The sequence below is a fragment of the Desmodus rotundus genome, chromosome 3, assembly GCF_022682495.2.
Source record: "Desmodus rotundus isolate HL8 chromosome 3, HLdesRot8A.1, whole genome shotgun sequence".
Lineage (NCBI taxonomy): Eukaryota > Metazoa > Chordata > Mammalia > Chiroptera > Phyllostomidae > Desmodus > Desmodus rotundus.
The window spans coordinates 81,349,246-81,364,924 of NC_071389.1; the positions used below are offsets into that span (position 1 = coordinate 81,349,246).

General features: G+C 41.6%; 1 protein-coding gene, 1 non-coding gene and 1 pseudogene across 5 annotated transcripts in view; all 3 read left to right on the forward strand.

Moving 5' to 3' along the window:
- Positions 1–15,679, forward strand: part of NEDD9 (neural precursor cell expressed, developmentally down-regulated 9) — a 177,340-nt gene that overhangs the window by 70,401 nt on the left and 91,260 nt on the right. The window lies entirely within an intron of this gene.
- Positions 104–7,538, forward strand: LOC112309239 (survival of motor neuron protein pseudogene; annotated as a pseudogene). The gene is made up of 2 exons (XR_008426416.1): positions 104–183; positions 6,725–7,538. The product of XR_008426416.1 is annotated as a survival of motor neuron protein pseudogene (transcript).
- On the forward strand, positions 2,474–2,589 carry LOC112309450 (U5 spliceosomal RNA). The gene has a single exon (XR_002975246.1). It is a non-coding gene; the product is annotated as a U5 spliceosomal RNA (small nuclear RNA).

A 15,679-nucleotide genomic window follows, 5' to 3' on the forward strand; every position in this document is an offset into this window, starting at 1 on the left:
ATCTCGAAAGCTTGTGCTCATTATAGTTGAGATCAAATGTGAGAAGAAACAGAGACTCCAAAACGATACCTGATAAAGAATAAGGAAATGGGTGCAGACGAGGATGGTCTCCTCTGTGGGCTCTGAAAGCCGTTTGAAGAGGCGGGTTCCACTAGTGGCAAACACCCCCATGTGCAGATCTGGGTAAAACTTTGCGTCACCTCTGACCATGTACATCAATGTCTATTGAACACTTAGTTACATCCCTATTTTTCTAAAGTCTGACTTTATCATTACAAAGGTTATATATATGGATTTTTTTTCCCCTGAACTTTAAAATTTTAATCTGGAGATCTGACATTGAGTAGTTAAAGGCTGCATAGTAGTTCTCTTAGTTTTAAGGCTCTTTAGGTAAACTATTTAACATCCTGAGGTCTCCCTTCTCCCATCATAACAGCTAGGGAGGGATTAAGAAATAAAGATTAGATCTGTCACTGGAAAAGTAAGGTGTTGATTTAATCTAAACATTTCTTATCACATAAAGTCAAATAACAATGATAATAAAAATTGGATTTACAGCAGTGCCAGATTACATTACTTTATTTAGCTGCCTTTTCCCAAAATATTGCATTTCATACATTTACAGATCAGACATTAGAATAGCAAAAAATTTAATTATATGTGCTTTCATTTTTTGGTCTTTCTATCTAATTCTCTTCATTCTGTGTGCACTGTTCCCCCTCTTTAAAAGAAATTTTATCCTTACAAGTTGAGGGAATATTGTGCCCAGTTTATTGATGGTGATATTGCAGCCAGTTAAATTAATGGCTTTACTGAATCACAGGTTAGTTTACGGCCAAGCTTGGGCTCAAATCAATGGTCAGAATGGAGAGCAGAAAGGATGGAGGCAGTCCAGGTAGGTATCTCCAAGACAGGGAAATAAGTTAGCTGTCAGAATTAAACTAGGAAAATTAAATATAAAATGCATGCAAACTAGTAAAACAGAATGGATATAATTAGCCAGTTGAAGAAGTAAGCCAAGAAATCATTCATCTACATATAAAATAGAAGTTTGGGGGAGCATCTCAAACTGCAGTCCCGTTGATCTGGGGATAAAATAATAAGGAAGATTTACATGTGGTTGTTAAGTTAGTGAGCAGAAATCTAAGTGGCTATGTTGTGCCTGTTTGGATAAAAGCTATGTGAACAGAAGGAATTGGTTAGCCAAGGAAGTAATACAAAGAATCAGAAGGTCATAGAGACTCTCTGGATGGCAGAGCCTATCAACCTGGAAGATTTAGGAAAGACTGTCTTGGCAGTGTTCACCAAAGCATATGGGGAACCAAAGCACTTGGCAAGACTGTTCCTCTTGTGGGTAAGAGTGCCTCAAGCCATTGACAGTAATGTTCTAAGATCTAGTAAAAGCCTTTGTACTTATTCTGTAGACACCAAGCAACCTTGTGATAATTTGGCTCCTCATATAGTGAGCCTATTGACAGAGCTGCCTCAAAGCTTTCTGGTCTACTTGCCCATTGTATTATTATTTTAAATTACTGTAATTATATTGATGCTGTGAGCTGGTTCCACCTTAAACATGCCAACAAAATCACTTTTGTGAAACTAACAGACCTTATACCATGGTATATTCTTCAACTTAAACACCACCTTATGGGGTACAGCTGGGCAGGCAGTAATGTTACCCAGCAACAGGTCCACCTTTACTCTGTGCTCTTCCTGAACTGCCGCTGAACCAGCCACATGTAATTTTGAACCACATAGAAAATCAAGATCAAGATGTTCTAATAACATGACTGCCTTTACTGATCTGACAAAACAATTGTCATATTGTAAGCCAGAAGCAGTCTGCAGAACACAGGGATGGAAAGATACTAGACCATTTTAACAGGCCATGTGCTGATTTTCAATTGTATCTGGGACCCTGCCATACACAACTTTATCAAAGATACCAGTGTAGTTGACAGGCTAATGTTTTCCAGGGTTTTCACACTTTATCCAGTTGCAGTAATTGTTAGGTGATAAATACAGTGACGGCTCATTACAAAATTCAGTTTCCAGAGCTGAAAGGTTAAGTGACACCTCTCACCTCCTGGGTAATAGGTTAGCATCTTACCCCTGTTTCTTCTTCACTTTCTACCTCAAGATTTCTGCCTGGAATCTTGTTCACTTGAAGCCTTAGATTTCACATAAAACCTGTTGTGGTGAAAGTAAAGTCAGAAGGCCCTACTACAGAACTTCAGAAATATGTAAGACAGTACACAGAAAGCACAGTTAAAGGCAATGAAAAATATGGCATAAAAACTTGAGAGCATTAATCCGAGTCTCTACAAGATTTTTGATTAGTGTGTTATGTGTGTATGTGTTCATCTATCTGTTTCCCCTGTATGTCTAGGGAAAAAGTTTCATATACTCTTATTCCCTCATGCCAGCCTGTCATACACATATAAACCCATGTCCATAGAAGTTAACTACTTGGATACTCTGGTTTCTCTTCAGATTGTATAAATCTTTCACCTTTTACTAAAGATTTCTGTGGAGAGGAACAATTCTGAGTGTTTACCCAATTTTTTGAAGCTTTGAAGTTGCAGGGCTTAAAAAAAAGAAGTTAACTACTGGGGTTTTTAAATAGCTTTCTTGGAGTATAATTGACATACATAAACTACATGTATTTAAAGTATATGTTTTTATAATGTTGACATATGTATACACCTGTAAAAGCATCACCACAATCAAGATAATGAACCTAATCATCACCCCCAAAAGTTTCCTCGTGACCTTGACAATCTCATCTTCTGTCCTTTCCTACTCCCATTCCATCCTCAGGAAACTATCAATCTACTTTCTGTCATTATATATCAGTTTGCAATTTCTGGAAACTTATTTAAATGAATCACAGTACATATTTTTGTTTTGTGGCTTCTTTTACTCAGTATAATTATTTTGGTTCTCATCTGTGCTGTGGCATATATCAATAGTTCATTTCTTTTCATTTTTGCTGAGTAGAATTCATTGTATAGATGGACCACAGTGTATTTATCCATTTTTCTGTTGATATATACTTGGGTTATTCCCAGTTTGGGACAATTAGTAATAAAGCTCCATGAAAATTTGTGTAAAAGTTTCTATGGACATGTGCTTGCTTTTCTCTTGGGTAAACACCTAGGAATAGATGACTAGGTCATAGTGTAGGTATATGCCTAACTTTCTGAGAAACTAACAAACAGGTTCCAAAGTAGTTGTACCATTTTACATTCCCATCAGCAACATATGAGAATTCCAGTTTCTCCACATCCTGGCCAACACTTGGTATATAATCAGATTTTTCTTTTAATTTTAGCCATTCTAATAGGTGTGTTGTGGTATTTTTATCATGGTTTTACTTTGCATTTCCATAATGACTAATGATGTTGAGCATCTTTCCATGTGCTTATTTGTCATTTGTATGCCTTGTAAAATATATCTGTTCATATATTTTGTCCATTTGTAAATTAGTTTTTTTTCTTATTATTGACTTTTTAAAATTTATTCTGGATGCAATTATTTTGTCAGATACACACATGAATCATAAATATTTTCTTCCAGTCTTTGGCTTCTCTTTATTCTATTAACAGTGTCTTTGGAAAAGCAGACATTTTTAACTTTGATAAGTTCTATTTATTAATTTGTTCTTTTATGGACTTTGCTTTTGGAGTGGTATCTAAGAAATCTTTGCCTAACCCAAGGACAAAACATTTTCTCCTATATTTTCTTCTGGATGTTTTATAGTTTTAGGTTTGGAATCATCAGTGTCTGCATGAAATTTATGGGATTGCATGAGGTCACCCATGTGGTGACTGTTGCTAGTAATGAGAAGAGTTCCAGTAAGAGGAGGACCCAAGAAAAGAGGGAGAAGGAATAGCCAATGGGGCAGCGGACAAATCCGGAGAGTATGGGAACAGGGAAGCCAAATTTAAAAAGTGTTTCAAGGGGGGAATGAGTGAAAGTGGCATAAGAGAGGTTAAGGTGGCATTTTTAATCTCTAAAATTTATTACTAGATTAAGTGAAATAAATACCTGGAATGGCGTGTTGCAGTGCTTCAGGCCACAGGCAAAGTAACAGAAATCTCAATTAAAAATAGCTTAAACAATGAGAATGTTTATCATGTCACATAATATAACTCTGGAAGAAGAGTAGTTGTGAGTTTGGTTAATTCATTGGCTCAAAGATGCTATTAAGGACTTCATCTTTGGACTCTGCTATGTCCATAAAGGCTAGATGGCAGCTCCAGATGTTATATTCTCTCACAGTGTCCAGAGGTGGGATAAAGGGGACAGCCTTTCATTGTGTATCTTTTCAAGAGTGAGGAAACTTCACCAGTAGCCCCCCTGTAGAACTTGCTTTCAAATGAACCAGAATGTGGCCCAACCCATGCCTAAACTAATCCTGGCAGGGAGAATGGTATAAATCAGCATTCACACTTCGGATCTGAGGTACAGAATCTCTAAAGGACATGGCCATTCTGAGAGTGAAAAGGCTCAGGATTCTGTGAGAGAGAAGGAATTAAAGGGGTGGTTCTTGGTTTAATAACCCATACTGTCTGCAGTACGAGTACTTGGCATTCTAAACGTGCCCTTTCCTCCACAGCAATGATACAGATACCGGAGGTTGTGAATAAATATGTGTTATCTCTCAGCCAAATGAGAGGTTTGCTCTCCTCAAGACAGTGTTTGAGCAATGACTTGATTTCTTACCTGTGCCTCCCATAGCTTCATAGAACCTGGGGTCAGAAGAGACCTTGAAAATCCGTGGATTCTCAATACAAAATCCCTGCGACTGTGTGTTAGACAAGGCCCCGGCAAAAAATACATGGCATATTCAAATTATCCTAATTTAATAAGAACTCAGAGGAATTGAAGCCAAAATCAGCTATGAGTGAGGGCAGAGCACAGTGAGACCATAGGGCAATGGAGCAACCAGGCTAGTACCAGAGAGGCCTTCCTGTCACACCTGGGCCCAAGGTGGCAGAGCACTCTGAAGGATGGCCACCCAACAGGAGTTCAGACCTATGTCAAGGGGCACAGTAAGCCTATAGCAACCTTGCACGATGAGGGGACCTGGGGAATAAATGAAGCCAGGGCTTCCCTTCCTACCTCTCTCCAACTAGACGCCAGAAGGCAAGGGAGCCGGCTCATCAACACAATCCCTACAGGTGAGACTCTGGGCACAGAGCAGGGCAGAAAAGGATGAAGATGGTTCTGGAGGAGCAAGTAAAAGATATCCAGCCTGCCCCATAAGGGGAGACCAGCCCTCCTGAGGCCACTCATTTCACCTTGGGACGACTCTGACTGCAGGAAATCTCCTAGTCAAGCCAAGGGTTCCATACAGAATAGACCTATTACCTCATCCTCATAACAGCACTACACACAATGGACAACAGCCCACACATCTCACAGCCAAGTGCTGGAGCGAAAGTCGCTGAGACTTTAGTTTAGTCCTTAACCCCAGTGTCCAACGGACATGGATGGTTAGGGTCTCCACTGCCTTTTCCTTAGTAGACTGGTTCTTAAATAGGGGCAATTTTGCCCCCAGGAGATATTGGCTATGTCTGGAGACATTTCATTGTCACAACTTGGGGGAGGGCCTGCCTGCTCCTGGCATTTAGTGGGCAGAGGCCAGGGATGCTGCTAAACATCCTACGTGCACAGGACAGCCCCACAGCAAAGACTAACATGGTCCCAAATGTGGACAGTGCCGATGATGAAAAACTCAACAGGGGCTGAGTCTGTGCAAGGCTGTTGTGTAGGACCTTCCCTGGAAACCGCACCCTGAAGATCCTCCTGTGTACCTAGGCTGAAATCTTTCTTTTCGGGGTGAGCTAATGGAAAAGAGCACTAGAGCCCATTGAGAGCAGGAAGGGGAGGAGTTAGTGGAAGCAAAGATGCAGGACTGAGGCAGGTGAGCATAGAGGGGTTCTTGGCTTATACTTGGAATGGCTGTTGTTAAATTTCCCCTTGGTCAACACCCCACCTCCTGAGCTAACGGTGAGGGGAGGAAGTACAGCTAGGTTGCAGTGGACCAGTGCCAGCCACTCATCAGCCCACACATTATTATCGCATCCCAACATCAGCTCTTTGCAGGCAAGCATGTAAACAAGACCAGCCACGAGAAACATAAGAAAAAAATCAAAGTCGTTTGGTCTTCTGTCCGGAAAAGACCGTTGGACTATTTCAGCCCCAGTCCAAAGGAAATGACCCGCCGTGACCACAGGAGGCTGTGTCTGGCATTTAGATACTGAAGCTTGTGTTTTCCTTGTGCTGGAACCATTTCCCAGAAGAGCAGCCACTGGCACCACCCTGTTTGTCTGATCACCCACGTTAGGGCTGAAAAATTGTTAAACATCAACTATGACCAAGAATCAAGAGCAGTGAACTCAGCTTCTGCTAAAGGTCAGCAGGTGGGAGCATTTGATAAACATTTACTTCATATAACAATTTCTTTTATTTGACCTATTATAGATCAATAAGAAGTAGCTTATTTTAAGTGGGTCTTCCAGACACCTAAAGTTTACCTATTTAAGAATAACCTTAATGATGTCATCTTTGGGAGTGAGAAGCTCTCTAAAAGGTGTATATTTCCTTGAGTAACAAAGTATGTTGACAATAACTCTACCTTTTAAAGTGACTCAGGGAGGCAGGCAGCCCACTTTGCACATCCGGCATTAGCCTCACCGGAGGGAAAATGAGGCAGTGGTGGCCGTGTCCCTAAGCAGGAGGACTCGGTGCTGTTCCACGTGGTACAGGCCAGGGACACTTTTGATGTTTGAGATGATGCAGCACTGATAAAACTTACAGTAAAGCTGGGGCTTCATTTAAGCGTGCTCTAAAGAATGGTGACGTTTCTGAAGCTTATGATAAACCAAAAGGCACGCCTGAAAGAACACCTGTTAGAGAGCATAAAAGCCAAAAAAAGAATACCACAATTCCTTTGAAGCAGTGGAAAGTTGGTGACAAATGTTTTGCCATTTGCTCAGAACACAGCTTCAACCGATTTTAAGAGAGAAAACTGTTGTGGTTTACCCTGGCTATGGAAACAGGAGCAAAATCTGTCTGCTCTATTTCCCCCAAAGTCTAAAGTCTGTTCTGATTACATAAAACCGAATGCTCTTCAAAATCAAAATCAAAATCAAATTTCATCCGAAGGAAATGAGAATTCTTCCAGGTATCCTGGAAATAAACCAAATAACATCAAGTCAAAAGCTGCTCTGTGGAACTCTTTTCTCCCTCCACCACCCCCATGCCAAGATCAGGACAGGGACCAGGAAACCAGGTCTAAAATTCAATGGCTTGCCACCACCAGCACCACGCTTCCTAGCATGCTGGCTGCCTCCTTTTCCTCCTGAACCACCAATAACCCCACCACCACCTCCCATATGTCCAGGTTTTCTTGATGATCCTGACGCTTTGGAAAGTATGTTAACCTCTTGGTACATGAGTGGCTCTCATACTTGTTAGCACATGGGTTTCAAGCAAATCAAAAAGAAGGAAGGTGCTCACATTTTAATTAAGGAGTAATTCCTACAATATTATTTGATAGGTGCCGCTCTCTCCCAAGGAGGAGGGTATTTTGATACGCCCTGGTCAATGTGAACAGTTTTCATCATTTTCTTCATGAACACTTGGCTGAGTGGCAATCGTTTGCATTTGCCATTGGTGCATGTGACTCATGCTTAATAATTAGCCAGGTGTTTCTAGGGAATAATCAGTTCGAATAACTGAACATGGAAATGCGAGTGGTTAAACAAAACTCAAAGTCACATATAGTACAGAAAAGTCAATCTGTCAATATCACTATTGAGCACATTTGTATGTTGTAACTTGCTTAGTATGTCAAGCTTTTTAATTAATGCCTTTAAAAATAAATGATAATTTTTTAAAAAGTGACCCAGGACAATTATTATAATGTAATGATAGAAAAGAGCAAGCTGTCCTCAGACACAGGAGCAATTTGCCCAGGCATTAAGTGAATCCACATCATGACTTTTTTCAAGGGCGCGGCAGAAGCTTATTCTAGCAAAAACTCTCCGTAGCTCCTCTTTGCCCTCCCTTTGTGTGGCTGTCAGCTGTTACTCTTTACTTATAGCACCAGGCCTGTCCACCTGTAATCTTTGCCTTCTAGTAAAGACTACTGTGTGCTAGGACAACTGTTTTCAATTTTTGACCACATTCTAAAATCTCCTGGGAGTTTAAAAAATCATCCATTCCTGTGTCCCATTTCCAGTGTTCTAATTTCATTATTCTGAGCATGGCCTGGACATTGGGACAGTTTAAAACACCACAGGTGATTCTGTTGTGCAAGCAGGGTTGAGAACCACTCAGGTAGGAAATCTGAAATTTATTAGAATGAAAACTAAGAGTTAATTATGACCTGAGAGATTTTCCTATGAACAAGTGTCCGTAAATAAACCAATAAGCTTTAGTATATGAACTAGTATTAGAACTCTTTGCATCCACTTTCTCCTGCTTAGCTGTGCTCCAGGAAGTGATGAAAGCTAGAAGGGAGGTAGTATGGATCAGTGGTTAAGTGGTCAGAACTTAGAGCTAAATGCCCAGGTTCAAACCTTGACTCAGCCACTTACTGTGTTACCTGGAGCAGTTGTCTGAAACTTCTTGTGCCTCAGCCTCATCAATAAAGTGCTGGATGGATTGTATAGGTCTACGCACACAGAGGACTAAGAACAGAGCCTGGCACAATGTCAGTGATATCAGTTTTGGCAAGAGACAAAATCCACTTCAGATGGTCATGGTGGAGAGACAGAAGCATAGGCAGGGCTAAGGGAATAAACCAGGGGTGTTGCGGCAACAATGAGAAGCTGTTGCTAGCTTAAGCTGGAAGGGGAAGAAGTAGTGTTACAGGAACTCAGTGAAAGCTGTCTGTGGAGAGACACAGCAACTACCCTGGATGAGGCAAAGAAGTAGAGAGGGAGTAGGGAAGAAATACCCCAACATTTCTATGCTTCCAGCCTCTAATCTCAAGATCAGCTTCTCAGGGCACAGCACACAAAAAAGGGGGACAATTAATTTGAATGGGTGAGAAGGTAAATGAATAGTACCCAGCAGAGTTAGCTGTCATAACCACTTGAGCTGGGAAGTCATCAGAGAAAGGACCTTTTGCCCTGGAGTGGGCAAACTTTACAGAGCATAGCTGTAGAATTGTTTCTCAAGCCACACTCATTCTGGAAGAAAGATGCCCTGACCACAGATTTTTTTTTACCAAACTGAAACGGTTCAATATTGCTGTGAGCAAACGTCCAATTTTAAAAATTGTCATACGCTTGTTGGGTATTTCAGGGCTTAGCAGAAAGCCCTTCATCCCTATGGAATTGTTCATGTTCCTCCCTGAGCCTTTTCCTCACTTGCTCTTTTTCATCTCCTTTCCACCCCTGCCCATGTGCATCAGAAGACTGAGCTCCCAACTCACTCCCTTTGCTGATTGAAACGCATTCCTAAGCCTGAGTTGCAGCACACTTTGGAATGTTTCCTCCATCGCCTCCCCAACCCCAAACATCACCTCTTTCTTCTCACTCATGAATGTTGACAATAAAGTGTTCAGTCTTCCAACCTCCCTCTTTCTAAAGTAGCAACTGTGGTCTGTGTTTACATTTACCCTCCAGAACTGTCCTTGGAGCCTCATTACCTATGAACTACAGTGACGTAAGTAGAGGCAGAAGTCCCTATCTTCCAGGAGCTTCCATTCTAAGTACAAGGGATAAGAGAAGGTGTTCAGGTTGGCAGGTGGTCTTTCCCATAGACACCTATGCAGGGTGATAGTTTCCTTTCCATGTTTTGCCCCTGCATCCATCATATTGCAAATGAAAATTATTAACTTTCAGATTCACAACTGGGTGTTTCTGGAACATTTTATACTGTGCTGATGTACATGCTTGGTTGCACTGGAGACCCTGCCGTGACCCTATCTTCATTTATAACATCAAGTTTTTTCCAGATTCTATGATCAGATATTCCTTTACCAGATTTAATCAAAATATTCATCCTTATTACTCCATTCCAAATTCCTTTGGATTCATGCTTTCCATCACATACACATATAATAATAGCCATAGTTTGTCCCTTTCCCCTTTGGAAGCTTGGCAAATGTTACTGTTAGGCTCTTCTAAGCAAAAAGAGAACTTGTAACCTCCTCCTCTTCCCTCCTCAGTACTTAGGCACCCTGTAGCAAAAGCACCATAATGTTGGTGCCAATGCCCCCAAAAAGAAGTGGAAATTAAAGTTTAAAAGGGCCTGGTATGATTTGAGTTGGCAGGATTTTAACTACTGATGTGGGCTCAGAGTAGGCTAGAATCATCAGTAGCAGAAATAACAGCACTCATTGAACGCACAGTTCGTACGGGTTCGATAAATCCTTGCCCTCAAGAAACCTGCATTTTAGATAAGGAGGGAAGACCTCCCCCCACCCCAAGAATGCAGGCTGATATAGGATGAGTGCCAGTTAAGTAGTATATAAATAAAAACAATTGAATTACACATTAAAAATCTGCAAGCATTTCCCTTAACCAAGGTCATTTTCTTTTTCAAAAAGAAATTATGTATTTATCTTTTCAGAGAAAGGGGAAGGGAGGGAGAAAGAGAAGGAGAGAAACGTCGATGTTAGAGAGAAACATCAATCAGTTGCCTCCAGCACCTGCCCTAACAGGGGAATGATCCTAGGCATATACTAGAAATTGAACCGGGGACCTTTTGCTTTGCAGGACAACACCCAACAAACTGAGCCACATTGGTCCCAGCAAGAGTAATTTTCTACCCAGGTAATTTCCATTTCAATTGGTACTGGTGGGATTTTGACTATATTTCTTAATCCATCTCTGTTTCTACATGCATAATTTTGGTGGCTGAGAAATGTCTCCCACTTCCAAATCTAGTGTGTTGACATTTTTAATTTATCCACCAATTTACTGAGGATTTATTCATCAGTATCTGAAAACATGTTTTAGGATGATGTCTAAAGATTAGAATATTTTAAAATAGAATTTATGTAAAATTACTCCCTAAGTCCCCGTTTGGGTAGGTTGAAGTGTATGCTTTATATTTTCAGTTCTCATTTTTTTTCAGAGTGGGCACTACTTTAGCAAAGCCAATACCTCCAAGAAACGTGCCCCCCCACATTTGTCCCATGTGTCACTAGCAAAGAAATGAGAGTCCAATACTGAGCACTGTGAGTGTTTTTGAAGAATGTCTTAGCCTTTAGCTCATGGTGATGAACATTAACACAAATAAACCATTAATTTGTCATAGTGACCCCCACTTTGTGTCTTTGATGCTGTGTCCATGCTTCTCGCACAGCACCTGTCACATCATGCCGTGCTTGCTGCCTGCACACGGTGGCCTTCGCAGCAGACTGTGCCCTATTGCAGTGGGTCTTTTTCAGCTTGGCATTTCCATCATGAAGCACAGTGCTTTGTGTCCAGCATGCCCAGGCAAGGGTGGACAAATGAATTGATCAAATCAGTGATTATTGGAAAGTGGGAAATCATAGTCATTAATATTCTTAGAAAGCAGGAATAAGCCTAAGAATAATTGTGAGAAAGGGAGGACAGTCTGCAATGTCAATAACCTTCCCTAGCAGAAGTGCCCAGAGTGTGGTACCAGCCATAGACACATTTGCACTGAGGGGTTGATGCCTGAGGTGGTGACTGAGGAATCTCTTCCTGGTCTGGGAAGGCTCTGAGGGCCGGGGCCTTCATTGCCCTTTGGAGCACATGACACAGACACGCCCTCAGGATTGGGTAGGCTAGATAAGGACCAGACTATTTAACCTTATATCATTTCCCTTTTTAATAAATACTTCATTATTACTCCCATAAAACTTAAAGACCAGGTTATATGTAAACTAGGGTACATTCCGAAAGCTCCTAACAAATAGTAACTCAAACTGTAACCTGCTTCTCAGGCTTGAAGTAGAAAGAGTTGAAGAATTTTGTCTCAAAGAGCATTGGGATTTTGCTTGGAAAACATCATCATTAACATAATTGGCCTCATTTCTTGGCTCAACTTGGGAAAATGCTAATGAAGACAGAACAGATCCAACACAAGTGGACAGAGCACTTCAGCATCTCTATCCCTCCCCACAGCAGTTATCCCTCACGTTAGAATCACATCCATGGAGGTCAGATTGTCTACATGGACAGAGTAATTTTCCAGGGAACAATGCCATGTTGAACAATGTGCTAAGAATCACTCACAGATGTACATTCTTTTATTATTCATTTTTAATCCTCATCCGAGGATATAGTTATTGATTTTAGAGAGAGAGAGGGTGAGAGAGAGAGAAACACTGATGTGAGAGAGAGACATCTATCGGTTGCCTCTCTTATGTGCCCTGACCAGGGAGCAAACCCATAATATCTTGGTGTAGAGAATGATGGATGCTCCAAGCTATTTAGCCACCTGGCCAAGGCTGTACACTCATTTTATAGAAACTAAGTTAGAGAGGGATTATTCATTTACAAATGATTTTTTCACTTAATCAAAGTCTTAAATAATGTCTCTGTACTAGCAGTTATAATAATTTTTTTAAATTTCAACTTATATTTTCAGGAATATATCTATTAAAAATACACTCACATAAAGAAAGGTAGGTAGGCAATCACATGGCTATTTAATTCACAATATCATACCTTGCATACTCCTTTCCATAAACCTTCACCTTTCCTAACCCTAAGAAACCACTTTCTTGTCGAGTCTTGTTGAGTCAAATTAAGCAATAGGGTTGCCTTTTCTTCATGTCCCAGCACAAAGCCAGCAGTCCCGGTGATGATCTGTTAACAACGAAGACTGGGAAACAAGGACTACTGCGTGACAGATCTGTGTGTTCTCCAGGCCCCGCTGTTGTGGGAGTCAGCGTTTTGGTATGGACAAGGCCAATGGTTTCAGGGTCAAGAAAATTAATCAAACTGGGGGAAGAGAAATAAAAATTAAGTAGATGTTATGAAGACCAAAGAAGATCAACAATCCAGTATCTGTACGGATAAACAGTGCTCGCCTTTACACACTGCAGAATGTGCAATGGAGTGTGAATAGGATAAAGCCTGGAATAAAGGAGTGGTGCTTCCAAATGCACTTTCCAGAAAGGGCTTTTCTCTCCCTGACTTGGACACTCCTCCACTGCCTCGTTACTTGGGCTTGCTCCTGGATCACACACCTGCAGGGTCTATGGAAGTCAAGGACAGTGCAAGGGAGAGGCAAGGGCCCGAGCCCCCTGGGTTTAGGGAGGGAGGAAACACACCTTCTGCCATTAGTGAAAAATGGCATTTTCCCAGCTAGTGACCCAGCTAGTGAAGTTAATCCATTGGATGGTGGTGCTCTCCTCCCCCTTTTTGTGCAGCACTCACACATGCACCCTTGATTTAAAACACTGTAATGAAAGGCAGAATAAGAAGCAAATCTAAATCAGCCTGCACTCAATTGTGCTGTAGCTAGAAACCTTAACAGGAGGAGGTGACTATTTTGTTTTGTTTTAATTTAAAAAAACAATCATAGCTTTTGTCAAGTGCTGAATGTTAATATGAAATCTTGCCACAGTCTCACCTTCCTTCCACTGGACTTTGGCAACTGGGGGAAGCCACAATTTGTTACCAAGGAAGAAAGATTTGCAGGTGGAGGGAATGATTAGATCTCATTTGTTTCTGGGGCATAACAAGCAATCTCTGAGAAGTGGAAGAAAGAAGGAAGAGCCAGTGGAAGGAGATTCCCAGCAGGGGAGTCTCCTGATTTGACAAGCTAGGTCTTCACTGGGCTGAGCATTGATACCTTCTGTGGTCAGGCCACCTAAGTGCTTGGAAAAATATCTCAATAGGAGAACCAGCCAAAGATATGCTTTAAAGGAAGGGATGCTTCTTGTTGCTCATTGTGGTTTTACAATACATGAGCCTGGTTTATATAGCAGCAGCACAGAGAAAGCTCTGTTTAATATTGTCATACTTAAGCTATGTGCATGTTTATCATTTTCTTACTGACAACAGCTGGAGAAAATGGCTAAGTGAGATTGGGGAGGAGGGGAAGAAAGGTGGAAGAGAATTAAAACATTGGAACAGACGACCTACAACTTCACTGATAAATGAACCTCCAGATCTAGTCATGTGATTGGCATCAAAGTGTAATGAATCTGTGTTTTCCCTTCCAGACACAGAAGTGAGGGTGAGTGTAAAACAGGACTGTGAAAATGAAGCAGATGAAACCAAAGACTATTTATCTTGGTTTCTTAAAGTTCTAGGCTATATTTACCCCCACTCCACACTGGGCCCCTTATTTTACTGGTGCAACCATTTAACTGTTTAGAATGCGCTTCTATGGGTCCTTGTCTTGGGGGCTATGGAGAAGAGCCAATAGAGCTCAGATCGTACCTGCTAACAGTTAAGAGCCAGATCCAGCTACAAAATCATTCTGCACCCGGAGACTGGCCCACACTGCCTGGCAGGTCTCTCTGTCCTGCCAAGGCTGCTGAAGCAGGGAAACCAAATCCGTAAAGAACTCTAAACTCTTAGGAATGGGTCAACCGAGAAGGGCTCTACATGATTGCTGTTTCTTAGCAGTTTGTTATTCCCTGTGCCTTTGCCTCAACTTATCCATCCACCCCCAATTCCTCTGTCAGATGTATTGCCTCCTCCAAGAAGTCTTCCCTGAAATCCTCATGTAATTCTCTTCTATTGTCTTTCCTCTTTAGATTCCAAAGTATCTGTTTGGGTTTCTCTGTCTAACTAGACTAAAAATTCTTTGGAGGCAGGAGCAATGCTCTTTCTATCTTTGTGTCTCTAAAACTAATCACCATGGTAGATGCTCAGCTAATAACATGGACACACATCTACAGTCACTTCACTAAACTGATGGTGCAATAAGAGCAGTTTGTATTCATCGATGGGTCCATTAGACCCACAGTTGCCAACAGGACACTGGGCCCAAGGCAGGTGTCTCACAGTATACATACAGTACAGGGTGGGGCAAAAGTAGGTTTACAGTTGAGTACAAAACAGTTTATTCTTATATTATTATTTGTTAATTACTATATTATTTTCCATTCTTTTGCTCTACCCTGTATTCAGAAGGAGAGACAGAGCATTGAAAGGTGAAAAGATCACTGTAACCTCAATTTTACTGTTGGAAAGTCTAAGTGTTAGGTCCCATTCATCGTGCATCAGTAGTACCCACTTCCGGTGAATGCTAAGTTACATGTTGATGTCATATTGCTGCAGGAAAGGGGACCCGGCCCAGAGTGCACCTGCCTAGGGCCCGCCGGTAGTGTGTGGGTACTTAACTTCATGAAGGAAAGATTTCACAACTTGAGTCTAGGTGATTTTTAGAGGATGTTTGTTAAAGCTGGGGACAGTGAATAAAGGAAGTGTGTAGGATAGAAACAGCAACAGGAGAGGGACTAGGTAGGGAAATGAGCCTAGGCTGAGCTGCTTTGGCTCACTGAGAAGTCAGAGAAAAAGCATCTTGGGGGCAAGTTTAGGAAAAGCCTGGGAGGAACTTCTGATTGCAAGCCTGATGGGGTCCCTTAGGGTTTAGGAGATGTGTGCCTGTGGGGGAAGGAGCGGGGGCGGGGGATGAGAAAGGGTGCATGGGTGTGCTCCTAGGAGGGAGAGCATGCCCACCGGGACCTTCCTTTTGAGGGGTTTTAAAGGCTGGGAGT